Source organism: Musca domestica, unplaced genomic scaffold (assembly GCF_030504385.1).
Source record: "Musca domestica strain aabys unplaced genomic scaffold, Musca_domestica.polishedcontigs.V.1.1 76, whole genome shotgun sequence".
NCBI lineage: Eukaryota > Metazoa > Arthropoda > Insecta > Diptera > Muscidae > Musca > Musca domestica.
The window spans coordinates 63,786-86,515 of NW_026712396.1; the positions used below are offsets into that span (position 1 = coordinate 63,786).

Genomic DNA, 22,730 nt, shown 5'->3' on the forward strand with positions numbered 1-22,730 from the left:
ATAGTCATGCCGGGACGACCATGTGATACCCTACAACACTACAATATGCTGGAAGACTCCGTATCTATTTTGGAAGATTTCGATTTTAAAGTAATGTCACAGAGCCCTTCACAGATATTAACCTTAGTTTTTGACCGGGACATTTGTCCAATATTTACGTCCCGTGATTTGGAGAGGTATTCAAAACAATTACACAAAAGTTGTGGTCAATTTTACAGCTCAATATAATCCAATGATCATTCAAAAAGTTAGATTTCTTTCCCGTCCTTAACTCTCTTCTCATGTAAAATTCCGTGTCGATCTCTTATCAATTGTTACCTATATAGGGTGAGATAAAAAAAACTGCAACAAAGTCAAATGCCATAATTTACACATTTTTTTTAATTTTTATTTTTTCTTAAATTTTTTTGAATGAAAGCAAAAAATGTCGGAAATTGCATCAAATTTTAGAATAAATTTAGATTTGTTCAAATTGGTCACCTTTGGCACGAATTATGGCTCTCAAACGGCCAATGAAACCGTCACACGCTGCCCGAATATTGCTCTACAGTATTTTGGCCCATTCCCGGGGAAGCGTTAGCTTGAGGTGATCGACACTTTGATATTTTTTTCGTGCCAACCTTGCTTTCCAAAATACTCCAGACACAATAGTCCAACGGATTGGTATACGGAGATTTTGGTGGCCATTGTGCGCTGGAAATGAAGCGAGGAATCTCATTTTGTAACCATTCTCGGGTGACGCGTGCTGAGTGTGATGATGCTGAGTCCTGTTGGAATGTCCAAGGTCTGCGGCCAAAATGTTTGCGTGCTAACGCTATAATACACCCTCAAGAATATTTTCGCAATAATATTCAGCATTTATTCTGTTGCCAAGATCGATTAATACGAGCGGAGAGCAACCAATCGGCTGTTATGGCGGCCCACACCATCACCGTGGCCGGCTCTTGAGTTCTGGTGGCCAACCGATGCTGCACATTTTCAGCTGACCTCTTTGACAAGAAACACGATCAATTTGTTTGTTTACAAACTGCTGGACAACGAATGTTTTCTCATCGAAGAAAACCAAATTCGCCAGTTCACCACTTTCGGCCAAGAGAAGCAATTCTTTAGCTCTTTAGAGTCTATTTTATTTTAGTTGCGGTGTAAGTTCTTGCACAATGGCTTTACCTCGAACTTATTTTTCAATATATGCCGAATAGAGTATTGCGATATGTTCAACTCACGAGCAATTTTTCGGCCACTGCGACGCGGTTTCCGATCAAGTCCCTTGTTTACTTTTCGAACCATTTCTGCTGATGTTGCTGTTATTTCATGTCCATTTCCTTGATGTCGGGCTACGCTGCCAGTACCAGTATCACGGTAACGAGCGATGGTACGAGACACAAAAGATTTATTCACATTAAAATGCGTACAGTGACGTAGACAGAGGGCCCTAGGACCCAAGTGCACTCCGAAAAGTTAATGTTTCTAAAATTGTTCATGGAAAAGTTAAGTTTTGGATAGTTACAAGAATTTGCAATTTGGGGAATATACCCATATTATTAAAGAATCGAAAATGTGGACATATATAGACAATTATCTGCCAGAGGGATAAATAATCCTTACAAACTTCTTTTATAAAATTTCAAAACATTTCCTCGAAAGAAAGTGAGTGGTTCAAATGATCAATATACTGGATATTTGAGGGAATGGTTACATAGGGGATATTCAAAATAATAGACTAATATACACCATTTCAAAATTTTCCTGTCTAAAGACTAACGACAGGTCTGTGCAAAATCTTAGCTTTCCCTTATTAGACCAGTTTCAGAATAGAGTCAAATTCAAAATACAATAAGGTTATATGAAGGCGTGGAAAAATCTGATAAGAATAGTCAAAAACAAGTAAAAAAGCTGTAAGTTCGGCCGGGCCGAACTTTGAATACCCTCCACCATTTGGAAGAATTTGCAATTCTCAAAAACAATAAAATCCGTTAAAGTCTTAGAAATGCCGAATGTAGCTATTATATTAGGGTCAATACGACTACATGGTCCTGCATAGTTAATTTTTTTATAAGCCATTACAATATTCAAATGCGAAACTTAGAAAAAAAATCGGTGAATAATGTAGCTACAGTCATCAAAATGCCGATTATCGGGAGGTACCGTTATATGGGGACTATACGAAGACGTGGACCTGCACAGACAATTTTCTGTCTTAAGATTAAGTATTGATTGCGAACTTAAATAGCTAACTCGAGACAATTCCGGTGTATAATGACGCTAAAATCTTTAAAATACCGAATATTGGAAGGTACCGTTATATGGGGGCTATACGAAGACGTGGACCTGCGTAGAGAATTTTCTGTCATAGGCTGTAGTATCCATTACGAACTTCAAGTGCGGAATTTGAAACAATTCCGGTGAATAATGTCGCCAAAATCATCAAAATCATCAAACGCCGACCAACATGACCTATTTACGAACTTAACCTGCATACTGGAAAAATAAAAATATGTGAAAAATTTTAGCCTTCTATCTCAATTCGTTCGAAAGATAGCGTGATTACAACAGACAGACAAACGGACAGACGGACATCGCTAAATCGACTTAGAATTTTACGCTGATCAAGAATATATATAATTTTTTGGATCTGACATGAGTATTTCAAGAGTTACTACCGGAATGACAAGGTCAAGATACCCTCGTCAATATACCTGGTGGAGGGTATAAAAATATTTTAAATACTTAATATCCCAAGGTACCCTTGTATGTGGGCCATAGAAAACGTGGACCCATTGCAATCTCTAAATGTCAAAATTAAAACAATTCCGTAAACAGTATGTCTCGAAATAACAAAATATCAGGCGATGGTGTTATATGGAACTTATACAGGGTGATATGAAAAAACTGCAACCAAATTCAGACTGCTGTCATTTCTAAGCCACTCATCTGACAGCTGTTAAAATTATTCCAGTGACACCTCATTATATTGTTTAAAAGCGTACAAAAGCATTTTGGTGAGAATTTTCCAAGAAAAAAGTTATTCGTGTTGGAATTTAAGCGTGGCTGGAAAACCACAAGTGGCTTTCGTTAGAGCACTCCAGCATGTAAATTTTTTTGCCTCGTACCATCGCTCGTTACCGTGATCCTGGTACTGGTAGCGTAGCCTGACATCATGGAATGAAAAAGCAACATCAGCAAAAATGGTTCGAAAAATAAAGAAGCGACTTGATTGAAACCCGCATCGCAGTGACCGTGAGCTGAACATATCGCAATATTCAAATGAGTTCAATATTGAAAAAATGAGTTCGGCGTAAAGCCACTGAAATTCCAAAAAGAGCAAGAACTTACACCCCTACAGAAAGAAAATAGACTCAAAAGAGCTAAAGAGTTGCTGTGCTTGATCGAAAGTGGTGAACTGCCGAATTTTGTTTTCTCCGATGAGAAAACATTCGTTGTCCAGAAGTTTGTAAACAAAAAAAAAAGATCGTGTTTACTTGCCAAAGAGGTCAGATGAAAATGTGCACCTTCGGTTGGCAACCAGAACTCAAGCGTCAAGGGATGGAAATAAAAATTTTAAATTTGATATTTAGATTACAGAAGGGTGAATGGGCAGAGCTGGGATCCCCAAATTTAATATCAAGGTCTCTGTATATATATATGGAATTGTCGATGTAGAGGTGTCCATCCGTCTGTCTGTCTGGCTGGCTGGTGCGCACGATAACTCTCGAAGGGAGATTTTTGTCCAAACTTGGTACATCGTAATATTATTATTAAACTTAGATCTAGTTTCGAGACGGGCAACATCGGTCCATCTGGTACCTCCACCACAAAAGTCGAAATTTGCAAAAAAAAAAAAAATATTTTACTGCACAAAAAGTGAAAGCACAATCCGATTTTTCTCCAACTTTGGAAATCCTAATATTTGCATCATTGCTAGGTCAAGTGCTCAATCTCCATCAAGTACCTCTGCCACAAAGGGTCAACATTTTGAGTAATTAGAACTCTGACAAAATGTGACATAAGGGTCCAATTGTCTTAAAAATATCACACATCACAATATTTTTAATATCGCAATATCTGTTGCCAAGATGGGAAATATCAGTCCACTCCTTTTGGTATCTCCCCCACAAAGGGCCAAAATTTTGAATATCGATGAAGCTCATAAGCCCAAAATTAACATCAAATTTAACAATTTAAAATCGGCACATCCCAATATTTCACTTAACACAAGATAAGTTGTAACGATGGTATAGATCTGACCATTCCTTCTGGTACCTTCCCCACAAGGGTCAAAGATTTAAATAACCAAAACAATCATAAAATCCGAAAAAAACTATCGGTTCTCTTTATATTTCACACATTCCATTATTTCTACTACCACAAGATCTGCTTTGAAGATGGGATATATCGGCCCTTTTCTTCTGGTACCTCCCCCACAAAGGCTCAAAATTTTGAACATTCATGAAGTTCACATCCGATTCCATTGCAGATTTTGAAGATGGTAGAGATCGTATCATTTCTTCTGGTACCTCCACCACAAAGGGTCAAAGTTTTGAATAACCAAAACAATGACAAAATCCGAAATAAGCATTCCATTCTCTTCATATTTCACACATCCTAATATCTACTAACACAAGATCTGTTGTAAAGATGATATATGTCTGCGAACCCCCTCTTACCTATACTCACAATTGCGTCATAACTTGCGAAACAGGCCAGCGGTTTTTCACAACTTGCTGTATCTAAATATTTCCCTTTACCAGAAATCTGCGATGAATATGGAAGTTATGGTTTCGCATGAAATTGGATATAAATGTTCGATTTTCTTGTAATTTTGACCATTCCATTATTTTTTATCTATATTAGATGAAATATGAAAATGGAATACTTCGGTCCGCTATATCTGCTACCTCACGCATCTTTCCAAATTTTTAAAAAAATTGCACATATCTCATATAAACCTGTCATGCCACAATATTTATATCACATTATTTAGGTCCGATACAAAATGGATAATATTGGCCCATTTCTTCGAAACCTACTTCTTAGAGGCTCAACAATTTGAATAATCATAAAAGAAGTCAAAACATATTTAAATAATCGAACATTGGCTGAGGGTATACATCTGTCGGCGAAATCACTGATATTTTTAAATTGTTTTTTTTTTAATTCTTCCAACACTTTAGGTATTTTTAAGGTCCTTTTTTGATTCTGAACCATTTTTTCTAATTTATAAATATTTCACTATTATTTTAGTACTTATGTGGGTTAGAAAGACAGACATACTTTGTAAAATTTATTTTGAATCGGTGCATATGGAGCAGGGCATAAAAAAATTGGTCCGGTGGAGCTTAGACCTCCTGTTCAAAAAGTGTTCTCCACATCAAAAAAAACTCTCAATATAATTTAATAATTGAACGGTCAATAAAGGTAGGTATTTATTAACTTACGTTAATTATCCGGGCCAATCCGCCCTCAACCATAAATTCGCCTACGGCACTTAAACAACTGATGTGTTACTTAATGGCCTCTTGATTTTCCACCAATTCCCCAGAACACTTCATTTTCCTCTTGAGAAAAGTCCGAAATGCTAATAGTCACGAAAATATGTGAGTGGAGGATGACGCACGGTAGGCAAAAATTTCTAATTAACCACAAATTTTGCTTTTATGTTTTTTTTTTGTTTTTTGTTATTTTTGTGGCGAACGTCAAATTGGCGTCTGTAATTTAATACAAATGAAAATAATTTAATTAATTTTTCCAAAAAAAGTGCACAAACAAATTATTGTTATTTTATTTTTCCGTGGATTTTCACCGTTTTTCCCATTGCCAATGAAAATTTTTCAAATATTTTTCATCACAACGAAAAACAGAGGAGGATGAAGAGAGGAGATAAAGGAGAGAGAAAAAATAAACACGTACCGACATTGATGTAGTGCTGCATGTTGGCGTTTAGCTGATGATCATTGGTGGGTACCATTGGCTGGTTGGTTGGTTGGTAGCTTGGTCCATTTGTGGTACGGTTCATATAAATTTTAATTTTGTAATAAATTCTTGAACACTTGAGGAAACACCAGCGAAAAAACTATGTTCACTCAACAACGGAAAGAACAACAATTTTGCCAATTTTATTTTACATTTTCTGTTCCTTATTCGTAGTTTATTTTTGTGTTACTTTGATAAACTTTTTGGAATATTTTTAATTAGATTTTGATTTACTTCAATGTGGTTGCTGAGTAAATTTTAATTTTTTTTTTAATGGGTATGAGTTTAGGTGTAATTATTATAGGTCATATAGTCCAAAAGTCACTGCACGTGAAAATGGGCTATTAATTTTTAGAGACGTGAATTTTTTAAAAATAATTTCTCCATCAACAACAGAGACGAGGGCTGTTTTAAAAAATATGCTTTCGCCACAAATTTAGATGGTAGTTTTTATTTTATATATCTATAATATTTTTCCGCACAGAGACGTAAATTTTTTAAAAATATTTTTTCCTCAACCAACAGAGACGTGGATTTTTTAAAAATATTTTTTTCAAGGATCAGCAGAAACGTGGATTTTTTAAAAATATTTTTGTCAAGGATCAGTCGTGGATTTTTTAAAAATATTTTTTAAGGATCTACAGAGACGTGGATTTTTTAAAAATATTTTTTTAAGGATCTACAGAGACGTGGATTTTTTAAAAATATTCTTTTCAAGGATAAACAGAGACGTGGATTTTTTTAAAAATATTTTTTCAAGGATCAGCAGAGACGTGGATATTTAAAAATATTTTTTTAAGGATCAGCAGAGACGTGGATATTTAAAAATATTTTTTCAAGGATCTACGGTGACTTGGATTTTTTAAAAATATTTTTTCAAGGATCTACGGAGACGTGGATTTTTTAAAAATATTTTTTCAAAGATCTACGGAGACGTGGATTCTTTTAAAAATATTTTTCAATGACGTGGATTTTTTAAAAACATTTTTCAAGGACGTGGATTTTTTAAAAATAATTTTCAAGGACGTGGATTCTTTTAAAAATATTTTTCTAGGAGGAGGATTTTTTTTAAAATATTTTTCAAGGACGTGGATTTTTTAAAAATAATTTTCAAGGACGTGGATTTTTTAAAAATAATTTTCAAGGACGTGGATTCTTTTAAAAATATTTTTCTAGGACGAGGATTTTTTTTAAAATATTTTTCAAGGACGTGGATTTTTTAAAAATAATTTTCAAGGACGTGGATTTTTTAAAAATATTTTTCAAGGACGTGGATTTTTTAAAAATATTTTTCAAGGACGTGGATTTTTTAAAAATATTTTTCAAGGACGTGGATTTTTTAAAAATATTTTTCAAGGACGTGGATTTTTTAAAAATATTGTTCAAGGACGTAGATTTTTTAAAAATATTTTGTCAAGGATCTACAGAGGCGTGGATTCTTTTAAAAATATTTTTCAAGGACGTGGATTTTTTAAAAATATTATTCAAGGACGTGGATTTTTTAAAAATATTATTCAAGGACGTGGATTTTTTAAAAATATTATTCAAGGACGTGGATTTTTTAAAAATATTATTCAAGGACGTGGATTTTTTAAAAATATTATTCAAGGACGTGGATTTTTTAAAAATATTTTGTCAAGGATCTACAGAGGCGTGGATTCTTTTAAAAATATTTTTCAAGGACGTGGATTTTTTAAAAATATTATTCAAGGACGTGGATTTTTTAAAAATATTATTCAAGGACGTGGATTTTTTAAAAATATTATTCAAGGACGTGGATTTTTTAAAAATATTATTCAAGGACGTGGATTTTTTAAAAATATTTTGTCAAGGATCTACAGAGGCGTGGATTCTTTTAAAAATATTTTTCAAGGACGTGGATTTTTTAAAAATATTATTCAAGGACGTGGATTTTTTAAAAATATTTTGTCAAGGATCTACAGAGGCGTGGATTCTTTTAAAAATATTTTTCAAGGACGTGGATTTTTTAAAAATATTATTCAAGGACGTGGATTTTTTAAAAATATTTTTTCAATGATCTACCGAATTTAAAAAAAATATATATTTCTTTAAGGATCTACAGAGGCGTGGATTCTTTTAAAAATAATTTTCAAGGACATGGATTTGTTAAAAATATTTTTTCAAGGATCTACCGAATTTAAAAAAAAATATATATTTTTTTTTGACCAACAGTCATGAGTAATTCTCAAATAATTTTTTTTTCCTCAAAATATTTTTCCTCGAGCAACGGGGAAGTGTATTTTTCAAAAATATTTGTTATCCTCCGAAAACGTGGAATTTTTTAATTTTCTCATACAATTTTTATTTTTTTTTTAATTTAAAAAAAAATCAACCCTGAGCAGGATTTTGTGCACGCCAAATGTCCAATTCGACTAGACTATTTTATATTTTTCTCAGAAATTTTCAAATATTTATTCAATTATTTTTTTTCTTCCACCAATTTCCACCTTCATCAACACTTATTTTGATTAAAACGCCCCGTCATCGCTGTCGTCGTCATCTTCATCTTAGGCGCGATTAATTCGTTAACTTTGTTTTCGTTATTAAGGTTAATTTGAAACACTTCTTATTTTTTCTCAACGAATTAAAGTTTTGTCATGCTTGGCATGATAGTTGGCCGCTTTAGCTATGCAACTTACCGCTATCGATTTGTTATTGTTTGGGTTAAGCTCAGTTTAAATTCGACTTAACACCGATAACAGGTTGTAAGTTACTTTTCAATGCGATTTATAGAGCCGCTCCATCGTTTTGGGGAGGTATGTTCGGTTGAAGTTGTAGTTTGTTGGAATCTGAAAATAAAAGGAGAGAGTTTAAATTAAAATAAAATTATGGGAAAGTTTTGTGGGAATGAAAAAATATAAAAGGCGTGAAATTTGGCCAAGATGCATCTTTTCGTTTTTTCTCTTCTCTCCTCGCCAAGAACGACCCTCATTCAAAATTTAAAAAAAGAAAATCTGCTATTGCTTGGTAACAATATAGTACCTTTCTTATTCTTGATGACCGAATTTCTGGAAAACCCGCCCTATCTGAACTCCTTACACTAAGAGTGTAAGATTTTTATACCCTCATCCATACCGCTAAACAGGGTATATATCATTTGATATGGCCGAAACGTGACTCATTGAAATAACGGTTTTAGACCCTAGGTATCTTTAAACCAAATCCTTCTCAGGACATTTGAAGTCGATCTAGCGATGTCGGCCCGTCTGTCTGGCTAGTGCGAACTATTACTCTCGAAGGGAGTATCCGATTTGGCCCAAGCTTGGTACATCGTAATATTGTTATCATACTTAGATCGAGCTCGGAGATCGCCAATATCAGTCCACTTCTTCCGGTACCTCCCAAAGTTCGAAATTCTCAAATAAATATTTTATTGCACAGAAAGAGATAGGATAATCCGATTTTTCTCCAACTTTGTAAATCCTAATATTTACGTCGGTGCTAGGTGTGAAAATGGACAATGTCGGTCCACTCAATCAGGTGCCTCCCCCACAAAGGGTCAAAATTTTGAATAATTATAACTCTTATGAGATGTATTTAGGAGTCCGATTGCCCTCACATTAAACATATCACAATATTTATTAATAACCCATGGTATGGTGTGAAGATGGAATATATCGGAACACTTCCTCTGGTACCTCTCTCACGAAGGGTAAAAATTTTAAATAACCATGAAGCTCGTAAAACGCGAAATGAGCATCTGATTATTTGAAATGTCATACATTCCAATACTTCTACTTAAGCAAGATCTGGTGTGAAGATGGTAAGTATCGGATCACACCTTGTGGTACCTCCCCCTTAAAAGGGTAAAAATTTTTAATAATTATAACGTTTATATAAATTTTAACTAAGAGTCTGATTATCTTCAAATGTTGTACATTTCAATATTTCTACTAACACAAGGCCTGGTAAGGAGAACGGATTAAACGGACCACTCCTTCTAATACCTCCCCCACAAAGGGTCAAAATTTGAAATAACCATTACGCACATAAAAGGCGAAATGAGCATCCGACTACTTTCAAACTCGGCACATCCCAATACTTTTATCAACACAAGATGTGTTGTGACGATGGACAATATCCGACTACTCCTTCTGGTACCTCCCAAACAACGGGTCAAAATTTTAAATAATTAAATTCTCATTAAACACGAACTTTTCGAAATATAATGAAATATTTAATTTAAAGTGAAGCAGGTAGTCGAAATAAAATCCAATTCTGATACGTTTTATTATTTCTTTGTCAGACTTACGTCAGATACGAAATGAAAAATATTGGCCAACACCTTCGGAACTTCTACTATGAAGGGTCAACAGTTTGAATAATCATAACACAAGTCAAAATATATTTAAATAACCGAACATTGGCTGAGGGTATGCAACTGTCGGCAATACCGACTGATATTAATTATACCCTCAACCATAGTATGGAGGGTATATTAAGTTTGTCATTCCGTTTGTTACACCTCGAAATATACATTTTAGACCCCACAAAGTTTTCTTGATCAGCATAAAATTCTATGTCGATTTATCAATGTCCGTCCGTCGGTGGAAATCACTCTAGCTTCCGAACGAAATGAAGTAGGTTGCTAAAATCTTACTCAAATGTGTATTATGTCTGCAGGATTTTTGGTATTGAAAATGGGCCATGTAGGTCCACGTCTTCGTATAGCCCCCATATAACAGTACCTCCCGATATTCGGTATTTTGATGATTTTAGCGACATTATTTACCAGAATTGCTTCAATTTTGGTATTAGAAGTTCATAATGGATACTACATCCTAAGACAGAAAATGAGCCATGTAGGTCCATGTCTTCGTATAGCCCCCATATAGCGGTACCTCCCGATATTCGGTATTTTGATGATTTTAGCGACATTATTAACCGGAATCGTTTAAAATTTGGTATTTGAAGTTCGTAACGGAATCTACAGTCTGTTACAGATAATTGTCTATACAGGTCCGGGTCTTCGCATAGGCCCCACATACCAGTACCTCCCTATATTCGGTATTTTGACGAGTTTAAGTACAACATCCAGCGAAATTGTTTGAGACGCGAATTTAAAGTTCGTAATGTATGCTACAGAATATGGCAGAAAATTGTCTATGCTGGTTCAGGTCTTCGCACAGCTCCGATATAACGCTACCTCCCTATATACGATATTTTAATTTATTATTTTAGCTACGTTATTCACCGTTTATTTCAATTTTCGAATTTGAATATGGTAATGACTTATGACACACAATGCCCATATAACGGCTATGTTCGGTATTTATTTTTAATTTTTGTGATTTTTTAAACTTTTCTATAGCTCTTAAAAAATCACCCTGTATTTACATTGTAGGGGCTAGCATGATTATATCGTGGAGTTACAATCGCAATGATATCGTCAACATACCCTCCATAGCATAACAGTTGAATTCTATATTAAGGTTGTACTATAAAGTGAATGCGAATTATATCCTCAAAGCTAAATGGATACTAATTTATTTTCTTATAAATGACTATAATAATGATGAAATTCTCCATCTGCCCTCTTGAAATGTGTTATTAATTAGGGCGTTTAAAGTAAGTGCCTCCAGTATGCATCAATTTAATTGCCTCTGAGCATTGTCACTCCCATTTCACATCCCTTCCACGTATATGGACAACCTGGATCGACTTCAATGGTAGTCTGTCTTCGAGATGTATTTATTTTATAATTTACGCAAGTTCAACAGACTTTGCAGAGTTTCAAGTAGTTTTTCATTGCTGAGTTGTTGAGTTTACATTTTTTTTCTTCAACCTCAACCAGTCCGCCAGTCAGTGAAACAGACGGACGAACAACAAAGATAGCAGAGTTGAGTCGTGTGCCTAAAACGCGTGCAGGGGCCAAACCACAACAACAACAACAACCTCTACCGGCAACAGGTATTCAAAATGTATCCATGGCAAATCTCTTGATTTATGTGAAGAGTTTTGGAATGACTGCAGCCGCAGTCATACTAACCAGCCGGCGTTGTTGTAGCCAACAATAACAACAGCAAGTGTACTCATAGTTGTTGTAATTTATATTGTTTTGAGGTGTGTTATTATTATTGCGACTTGTTGAATGTTATTGTTTGTTGGCGTTGTTGTTGCTGTTGTTATTGTTATTTGTATTAAATATTAAATTCAGTTGAATTATTTTAATTAACTTTTTTTTGTTGAAAAGAAAACCCGCCACAATCAAGGAATTAAATGGCCAAGAGAGTGAGAGAGAGGGAGAGGGGGGATATGAAGAAGTTATGGGGGAAGCAGAGGGCAAGGATGATGACAGAAGTAGCAATACAGAACATTAATCTTGAATTTTCAACACCACGAAATGGAAAAACGATGAAGAAAAAAAAAGAAGTGAAGAAGAAGATGAAAACCAGACCCCTCCAATGGTTGTGAGTGAGCGGTTAAATATGTTGCCAGCAATTTTCAGCTTCATGCAGTAGTTGTGGCAATTTTATTATTATATACATACATACAGGGTGAGATAAAATACTGCAACAAAGTCAAACGCCATAATTTTATTTTTTTTTTTTTTCAAATTTTATTGAATGAAATCAAAAAAATGTCGGAAATAGCATCAAAATTTAGAATAAGTTTAGATTTGTTCGAATTGATCACCTTTTGCACGAATTATGGCCTTCAAACGGCAAATGAAACCGTCACACGCTGCCCGAATATTGCTCTGCGGTATTTTGGTCCATTCCCGGCGAAGCGCTTGCCTGAGGTGATCGACACTTTGGTATTTCCTGGTGCCAACCTTGCTTTTCAAAATACTCCAGACACAATAGTCCAAGGGATTAGTATCCGGAGATTTTGGGGCCATTGTGTGCTGGAAATGAAGCCAGGAACCTCATATTGTAACCATTCTTGGGTGGCGCTTGCTGAGTGCTATGGTGTTGAGTCCTGTTGAAATGTCCAAGGTCTGGGTGTCCAAAATGTTTGGGTGCCCAAGGCTTTAATACACCCTCCAGAATATTTTCGCTACAATATTTGGCATTTTTTCTGATGCCACGTTCGATTAATACGAGCGGAGAGCGACCATCGGCTGTTATGGCGGCCCACAACATCACCATGGCCAGCTCTTGAGTTCTGGTGGCCAACCGAAGGTGCACATTTTCAGGTGACCTCTTTGGCAAGTAAACACGATCATTTTGTGTGTTTAAAAACTGCTGGACAACGAATATTTTCTCACCGGAGACAACCAAATTCGGCAGTTCTCCACTTTCGGCCAAGCGAAGCAACTCTTTAGCTCCTTTGAGTCTATTTTCTTTCTGTTGCGGTGTAAGTTCTTGCACTTTTTGGAATTTCAATGGCCTTAACCCCGAGTTCATTTTTATACCCTCCACAATAATATGGAGGGTATATTAAGCTTGTCATTCCGTATATATATTCTTGATCAGCATAAAATTCTGTGTCAATTTAGCGATGTCCGTCCGTCTATCCGTCTGCGGAAATCACTCTTGCTTCCGAACGAATTGAAGTAGATTGACAAAATTTTACTCAAATCTATGTTATGTCTTCAGGACTTTTGGTATTGAAAATGGGATATGAAGGTCCACGTTTAGATATAGCCCCAATATAACGGCACCTCCCGATATTCGATATTTTGATGATTTTAGCGACATTATTAACCGGAATTGCTTCAAATTTGGTATTTGAAGTTCGTAATGGATACTACATCCTAAGACAGAAAATGTTCTGTGCAGGTCCACGTCTTCGTAGAGTCCCCATATAGGGGTACCTCCCGATATTTGGTATTTTAATATTTCTTACGACATTTTTCACCGGAATTGTTTCAAATTTGGTATTTGAAGTTCGTTATGAATACTACAGCCTAGGACAGAAAATTGTCTATGCAGGTCCACCTCTTCGTATTGCCCCCATATAACGGTACCTTCCGATATTCGGTATTTTAATAATTTTTCCGATATTTTTCACCAGAATTGCTTCAAATTTGGTATTTGAAGTTCGTAATGGATAATATAGCCTAAAACAGAAAATTGTCTGTGCAGGTCCACCTCTTCGTAGAGCCCCCATATAACGGTACCTACCAATATTCGCTATTTTTATGATTTTATCTACATTATTACAGAGTTTTTTTAAGTTTCGCATTTGAATATTGTAATGGCTTATGACAAATGTTACCTATGTAGGTCCATGTCGTCCATGTTCGGCCCGGTCGAACTTACAGCTTTTTGACTTGTTCAATATTTACCGAATGGAATATTGCGATATGTTCAGCTCACAAGCCATTTTTCGGCCTCTGCGACGCAGGGTTCGATCAAGTCGCTTCTTTACTTTTCGAACCATTTCTGCTCATATTGCTGTTTTCTTCCGTCCACTTCCTTGACGTGGGGCTACGCTACCAGTACCAGTATCACGGTAACGAGCGATGGTACGAGACACAAACGATTTATTCACATTTAAATGCTAGAGTGAGCCAAATGTAAACAAATCACACTATCACGCTTGAATTCCATCACGAATAACTTTTTTTTTTTGTAAACAATATAATGAGCTGTCACTGGAATAATTTTAACAGCTGTCGGATGAGTGGCTTAGAAATGACAGCAGTCTGAAGTTGGTTGTAGTTTTTTCATCTCAGCCTGTATATACATATATACGTATATGAATACGGGTAAGAATCTCGGTGTGTGTGTGTGTGTGTGTGCGAGTTTTGAAATGTTAAGTTCAATTGCAAATTCGTTTAACTCTGTATCCACCCTCCATCGCCGCCGAACTTGATGAAGTGAAATGAAATAAACACTTTAATAATGTTGACACCACAGGGGGTAAACGAATCCTTTTTGCAAAGCAGACTTAAGGCATTTCTGGGAAATATAACGCGGCAATGAAATGAGGGAGAGTAGAGAGAGAGAGAGAGAGAGAGAGGGAGATTGAATGGGTGAGAATTTGAAAATTGGGTCACAATGGACCACCATTTCACAGAATATGTTTCTTTCCCCCATTGAAGTACAAGGGTATTACAAGTGCAAACCCTTTAAGGATGAATGCAAGGACCTTAAGGACATATTATCGCCAGTATTTATTTGTGGTTCTATGTGTGTGTGTGGGGAAATTGTTACATTTTATAAATTCAATTTTATTTATTATTTAAAGCTGTTAAACATTTTCGTGGAAAAACAATTTTAAAACTTTCATTGTGGGCGATGGAAAACTTGGAATTGCGCTAAGGAAATGAAGTTTAAAAAAACGAAAAGAAAAACATTTCGAAGAAAATTTTTGATGTTTTCTTTTACAGAGTTTTTGTAGAAATTCAGAGAAATAAATGGAGAAACCCTAAGGACGAAGCCTATAATGCTTGTCGTTTCGTGTCATTTCCCTAAATGGGAAATATGGGTTGTTATCAAATATGAAACGTCTCACTCCGCCGTCGTTGCTGGTACACAGTAGTTCGATTCCTATTGTGTCACAATAGGGTGACTAAATTCTCTTCCCAGCATATGTGCTAACCTCAGAATGACATCTACATACTCACTTCATTACGAATACATTCAAAATAAGGCCACTACATACCTTCCAAAAAATAATGTGTTATTCCTATAATGATCCAAAAATACTTATTCGAATTTATTTGTAACGCTTTATTGCAGATTGGTAAGTACTTACTTTGCATGCAGTTTTGTAGGTAGTTACTACTGCAAAAAATGTACTTTAAAAGTCAATGTTTCCCTGACCAACACTTCAGGGTACAGGGTATTCTGTATTTATGCATTTCTTTGAAAATCTACTCGAAACTTCCGAAGGAGTGGGTTATTATTGTCCATTTCGTATCGGACGTAAGTCTGATATAATATTATTTCCAATTTGATCAATAATCAAATAAAGTTTGTGAAGGAGGTGCCATAAGGATTTGGCCAATAAATGCCATGTTCACATGAGATATCTGGCGGAGAAAAATATTAAGACATACAAAGTTTGGAAAGAATCGTTGATTTGTTTCACAAGTTATGAAAGATACAATTGTTCAAAATGTTACCCTTTGTGGAGACGGCACCAGAAGGTGTGAACCTATAAAACTCATCTTCACACCAGGTCTTATTTCGATGCTTATTTCGATTTTATTAACCTTTTTTTATTCAACATTTTAACCCATTACTTGTTCTATTAGGTAAAATATTTTCTATGAAATTTTGAGCTTTTGTGAGGGTTTTACCAGAAGGAGTCGACCGATATTGCCCATCTCCGAGCTCGATACAAACGATTTACCAGGTTTGGACCATATCGGATACTCCCTTCGAGAGTTATTGTGCTTACCAGCAAGTCAGACGGACGGAGACCCTTAGATCGACTTCAGATGTCTTGAAACGGATTTGTTCCAATAAAGACCTAGGGTCTAAAACCATTATTTGGATGAGTCAAGTTTTGGCGGTATCAAATCATATATACCCTCTGTAGGCATATGTCTGAGAGTATAATAATTGACAGACTGATGAAGAATCAACACCCAGAGAAAACGACTGAAGCTAGACTCTTAAAATTCTGCACGAAGGTCCGTCTTGGTATGTAGGCTTGTGATATGGCTGGGTGTTTGGAACAAGTAAAAAAACATTAAGTTCGGCCCGGCCGAACTTTTAATACCCTCCACCTTAGGGTAATGGAAACACTAGAACCAATTACGACCCACAAATACCAATTTTTAGACATATTCCTGGGAAAATGTGGCTAAAATCATCAAAATACCGAATATCGGGAGGTACCGCTATATAGGGCTATACAAAAGCATGGACCTATACATACAATGTTTCGGCGAACGAAATAGGACCCATTATGACCTACAAAAACCAATTTTCAGACAAATCCTTGTAAAAATGTGGCAAAAATCATCAAAACACCGAATATCGTGAGGTACCGTTATATGGAGGCTATACCAAAGCGTATACCTATACATACAATGTTTCGGCGATCGAAATAGGACCCATTATGACCTACAAATACCAATTTTCAGACAAATCTATGAAAAAATGTGGTGGAAATCATTAAAATACAGAATATCGGGAGGTACCGTTATATGGGGGCTATACCAAAACGTGGACCGATATATCTCATTTTCAATACCAACCATCCTAGACAAAATACAAATTATTCTGCTAAATTTCAACGTTCTACGTTAAATAATGTGGGCTGTATCGTGATTTCGAATATAGGGGAGTACCGTTATATGGGGGCTATACGATATTGTAGACTTATATAGATGATTCTCTGCCGAGGTATAAAGTACCCACAAGAAACTCCTTGTGTGGATTTTCAGACAATTCCGTTGAAAAATGTGGGTAAAATCATCAAAATACCGAATATCGGGGGATACCCTTATATGGGGGCTATACGATATTGTGGACCTATACAGACAATTCTCTGCCGAGGTATAAAGTACCCACAAGGAACTCCTTGTGTGGATTTTTAGACAATTCCGTTGAAAAATGTGGGTAAAATCATCAAAATACCGATTATCGGGGGGTACCGTTATATGGGGGATATACGATATCGTGGACCTATATAGACAATTCTTTTTGAGGAGGTAAGATACCCACAAGGGACTCCTTTTGTGGAATTTCAGACAATTCCATTGAAAATTGTGGCAAAAATCATCAAAATAGCGAATACCGTGGGGGTACCGTTACATGGGGGCTATACGATATCGTGGACCTGTGCGGACAATTCTCTGCCGAGGTATAAAGTACCCACAAGGAACTCCTTGTGTGGATTTTCAGACAATTCCGTTGAAAAATGTGGGTAAAACCATCAAAATACCGAATATCGGGGGGTACCGTTATATGGGGGCTGTACGATATTGTGGACCTATATAGATAATTCTCTGCCGAGGTATAAAGTACCCACAAGGTACTCCTTGTGTGGATTTTCAGAGAATTCCGTTGAAAAATGTGGGTAAAATCATCAAAATACCGAATATCGGGGTGTACCGTTATATGGGGGATGTACGATATCGTGGACCTATATAGACAATTCTTTTTGAGGAGGTAAGATACCCACAAGGGACTCCTTTTGTGGAATTTCAGACAATTCCATTGAAAATTGTGACAAAAATTATCAAAATACCGAATACCGTGGGGGTACCGTTACATGGGGGCTTTACGATATCGTGGACCTGTGCGGACAATTCTCTGCCGAGGTATAAAGTACCCACAAGGTACTCCTTGTGTGGATTTTCAGAGAATTCCGTTGAAAAATGTGGGTAAAATCATCAAAATACCGAATATCGGGGGGTACCGCTATATGGGGGCTGTACGATATTGTGGACCGATATAGCCCATCTTCGAACTTGACCTGCCTGCAGACAAAAGAGAGATCTGTGCAAAGTTTTAGCTTCCTATCTTAATTCGTTTAGACTGTAGCGTGATTACAACAGACGGACAGACGGACGGACAGTATATATATATATATATATATACTTTGTTGGGTCTAAAATGATTATTTCGATAAGTTACAAACGGAATGACGAACTTAATATACCCTCCATACCTTTTTTGGTGGAGGGTATAAAAAAAACGGAATGGCCTAGAATTCTGAAATTTGAAATAAGAGCCACTGATGGAGTGCTATTCGAAATTTAAGGTTACGAAAAGATCTTAATAAATACTGAACTTCCAAAATATTTTGTATAACGTCAACGGATAGAGCTTACAATTTTAAATTTGGTAGGAGAATCAAGGTGGGACAGAAATGGTTTTACTGTACTAAACTGTACTAAGCGGTACTAAATTTGGAACAGTTTGGTTTAAGGTAAACGAATAAAGCTGAAGTTTTGAATTTTTGTATTAGCGATGGTTTTGGAAATGTGTACTACAGGTTTACACAAAGTACTAAATTGTACTATATTTTATAAAATTTGGTATTGACTTGTATGCTAGTACTTAAAATGTGATATTTGGTATTAGGATCGCTGTTCATATGAAGGGATAGAGCTGAAATCCTTTTTTTGAAATTTTATGTTACGTTAACTGTTGGTTTATAGAGTTTACAAATGGAATCGTTAAAATAGTTTTGGACAGAAAAAAAGCAACATGGGTCTACTTTGCAATGTTTTTACTCATATCCTCCTCGGTAAACCTCAAAATTCTTTCTGAAAAAGGTAAATTTTGAATAATATATAATACCTTGAAAGTCTGAAAGTTTAGTATGATGTATGAAGTTTTAATAAAAAAAAATTGTCAAGCTGAACAAATTGTGAATTTTGAGTACTAATAAGACCTAACACGAACTATTGGAACGAAACCAAAATTATAAGGTGGTCTTTTCGAAGTGCCGGGCACTTGCCATTAAAAAATATCATACCTCTGTAGTTAATAAAAAGCCTTTTTTTTATTTCGGAAAAATGTTGCCTTATAATTTCACTCTACAATTGCCATTCTGGGTTGGAAGAAAAAATTCCAAGTGGACTTAATAGTACTCATTTTTAGATCAAAACCCCAACGTTTCGAGTTCTTAGTTCGAATGATGTGGTAAAAACTGTATGGGGGCCTTATACTGTTTTGACCACATCGTCCGACACTATGTGTTGGGGGTATTACAATCCATGTTAATTTGTAATCACTCTACAGGTCGCAATTATGGTCCAATCAACGCGAAAGTCAGCATGGGGCTAGATCTTAGGGCAGAAGTCTTCCAATTTTGATGATCATCGGGTAATATTTAGTGGGTGAAATAGACCATAACATTTGTGTTGAATAAAAGTCAAAATATCCCTTAAACCGCGAAACTTTTTAATATATTATATCTCAAGATTGGCTGGACCGATTTTGACAAATTTTGTCAATTTAGAATGCCCTCCTATTATAAAATTATAAAATCTAAAAAGATTGCATAAAAAGATGCCAATAATGATGTTAATATAGATTTTGTAGTATTTTGTGACATTTTTTTATTTTTCCATATTTTTTATCGCATGCGATTTTTTCAATTTGACTTATAATATTGAAATGTATACTTCGTAATATTTTTTCGCATTACAACACAGGTTGGGGTTATTATATACATATTGCAAATATCGTCTGATTCTCACAAAAATTTTGATAAGGGTAGGGTTAGGCTCAGAAGGGCTGGCCTATGGTTTTTAAAAATGTCCGCAATATATTAAAATGTTTCCCATTTTGCAGCTGTTATAAAGGTCACGAATAGAAAACAAGTAAAAAAACATTAAGTTCGGCCGGGCCAAACTTTTAATACCCTCCACCTTAGGGTAAAAGAAACATTAGAAGAAATGAGGAGGTACTGTTATATGGGGGCTACACCAAAATGTGGACCTATAATTACAATGTTTCGCCACACGAACTAGGACCCATTATGACCCACAAATACCATTTTTAGACAAATCAGTGAAAAAATGTGACAAAAGCCATCAAAATACCGAATATCGGGAGGTACCGTTATATGGGGGCTATATCAAATCATGGACCCATGCATGCAATGTTTCGCCACCGAAGCTGAAACCCATTATGACCAACAAATACCAATTTTCAGACAAATCCGTGAAAAAATGTGGAAAACAACTATAATACCGAATATCGGGAGGTACCTTTATATGGGGGCTACACCACAACGTGGACCTATACATGCAATGTTTTGCCACACGCTCAGGAACCCGTTATGACCTAAAAATACCAATTTTCAGACAAATCCGTGAATAAATGTGGCATATCGGGAGGTACCGTTATATGGGGACTATACCAGAACATGGACCGATATATCGCATTTTCAATACCAACCATCCTAGACACAATGCAAATAGCTCTGCTAAATTTTGGCGCTCTACGTCAAATAATGTGGGCTGTATCGTGATTTCAACGGACAGACATACAGACGGACATCGTTAAATCGACTTAAAATTTTATGCTGATTATGAATTTATATACTTTATGGGGTCTAAGACGAATATTTAAGGATTTTACAAACGGAATGACTAAGTTAATATACCCTCCTTTCCAAGGTGGAGGCTATAAAAAGGACACGAAATCTCGCATGAAGTTTAGGACAGTGGGTAGAATGGACCACTTCTTTTATATGGAAAGATACAAACATTTCCATTCTACCGAAACGCTGAAAATAAGATATGAAGTCCAGAATTTTGAATGACCATTGGATTATATTTAACTGAAAAATGGACTACAACAACTAACAGTCAACAACTGATCAAAGAGCTAAGGGTAATATCTGGGCAGTGCTCTATGACATAATTTCAAAAGCGAAATCTTCCAAAATGGATTTGGATATAAGGGGACTTCGAACATATTGTAGTGTTGTAGGGTATCACATGATCGGCCCCGCACAACTATAGCCTTTGCTTACTTGTTTTATTTTATTTATTTATTTATTTTTTTTTTTTTGTATATGCACTGAAAATAGAGATTTCTATCCTTTGGTGACTTATAGTAAAATATGATTAAGAATATGTTTTTTCCCGACATATGCCTTCTAAAATGATGTTTTGGGGACAAAAAGACCCCTTTGTTCACTCGCTAGGGGGACCAAAATATACCTCGTACTTTTATTTTCAATATTGTCGAAGACACTATAAACATAAAATGCACGGATTGCGAGGAATCTTATTCCAAAATTTTTTTGTTAGAGAGGAGGGGGTAGCTCCCTCTATTTAGGTTATCTTGGGATGTAAACTTTCAAAACGCCGATTCAGATGCCTTCTGTTTTTAGCTCTACTTTCACAATCTTGCTGAATTTTATCTGAAATTTGCACACTGTTATTGTTTCAAAATTAGGTTATTTATATACAGTTCTTCTAAAATGTAATATTTTTGTGCAACTACTCTACCCTTGAACTTTTAAGGACAATAATGTTAGGGCATAAACTTCAATCAGGAACATGCTTGGCCTATTAATAAGATAATATGGCGATAGTCCAAAATTAGATTTCCATAGCTTAAAAAGATACAGATATACCCAGATACAGATGTACCCTTTACCTATTAGAAAACTGTTTTCAAAACTGCCGAGTATCTCTACACTAGTTATGTACTTAATTTATTAACTTTTCCTTTTTCAATGTCTTGTTTGCAGCTCAAGAATGTTAAATTGTACAGAAACAAAAAACTTTAGAGAATTTTGGCAATATAACTCAATAACATAATCAAGTTACACTAACACACATACTTCTCCGAAATTATCCAATATCTGCAATGAACTATAAGCGTTACAAATATTTCATATCGCTCTGAGATAAGCAAAGTACAAAATCATCAGAAAAAAAAAAAACGTTGACGCCAAAGAAACAAGTTCCTTTTTTGTGCACATTATGGCAGTTAAGTATTTTTGCCGGTTTTTTTTTTCTCGTTTTTGGGGTTTCGGGCTTATCGCTTGGCCAGAGTTCTCTCCTCTCTCTCTCCCAGTCTCCCCCCAATTCGGTTCATTATTAAAGTCAATTTAGACAAACTTACAACGTATTTACGTGTTTGAAATGCGTAAGACTTTTTTTGGCGTTCAACTAATACCCTACAGATGGCAATTCATAGGTTGGGGTGTTGGAATGGAACAATTGGTAGTTATAGAGATTAGGGTCATTAGTGTTAGCCAGAGTATAGAAGTTGTCCGGAAAAAAAATCATAATTAATAACAGATTTCGTTCGGGGAAGTTATGTTTTTAATGGCCATTTCCATGTTCCTCGAAGAGGGTGAGGATATCCACTGCCTCCTATTACCCATAGTTCTGCAGGCAAGCCCCCAGCCACAAG

The 22,730-nt window shown here is 35.6% G+C and overlaps 2 long non-coding RNA genes across 2 annotated transcripts in view; both read right to left on the reverse strand.

Annotated features, from left to right (window-relative positions):
• The window catches only part of LOC105261769 (uncharacterized), an 84,923-nt gene that overhangs the window by 48,550 nt on the left and 13,643 nt on the right, over nt 1–22,730 (reverse strand). Inside the window, exon 2 of the long non-coding RNA XR_891516.3 lies at nt 8,631–8,780. This is a non-coding gene — a long non-coding RNA (uncharacterized LOC105261769). The remainder of the gene's footprint in view (nt 1–8,630; nt 8,781–22,730) is intronic.
• Nucleotides 435–6,159, reverse strand: LOC109612473 (uncharacterized). Its single transcript, XR_002194550.2, has 3 exons — nt 5,908–6,159; nt 5,436–5,705; nt 435–1,467 (listed from the first exon to the last, which is right to left on the reverse strand). It is a non-coding gene; the product is annotated as an uncharacterized LOC109612473 (long non-coding RNA).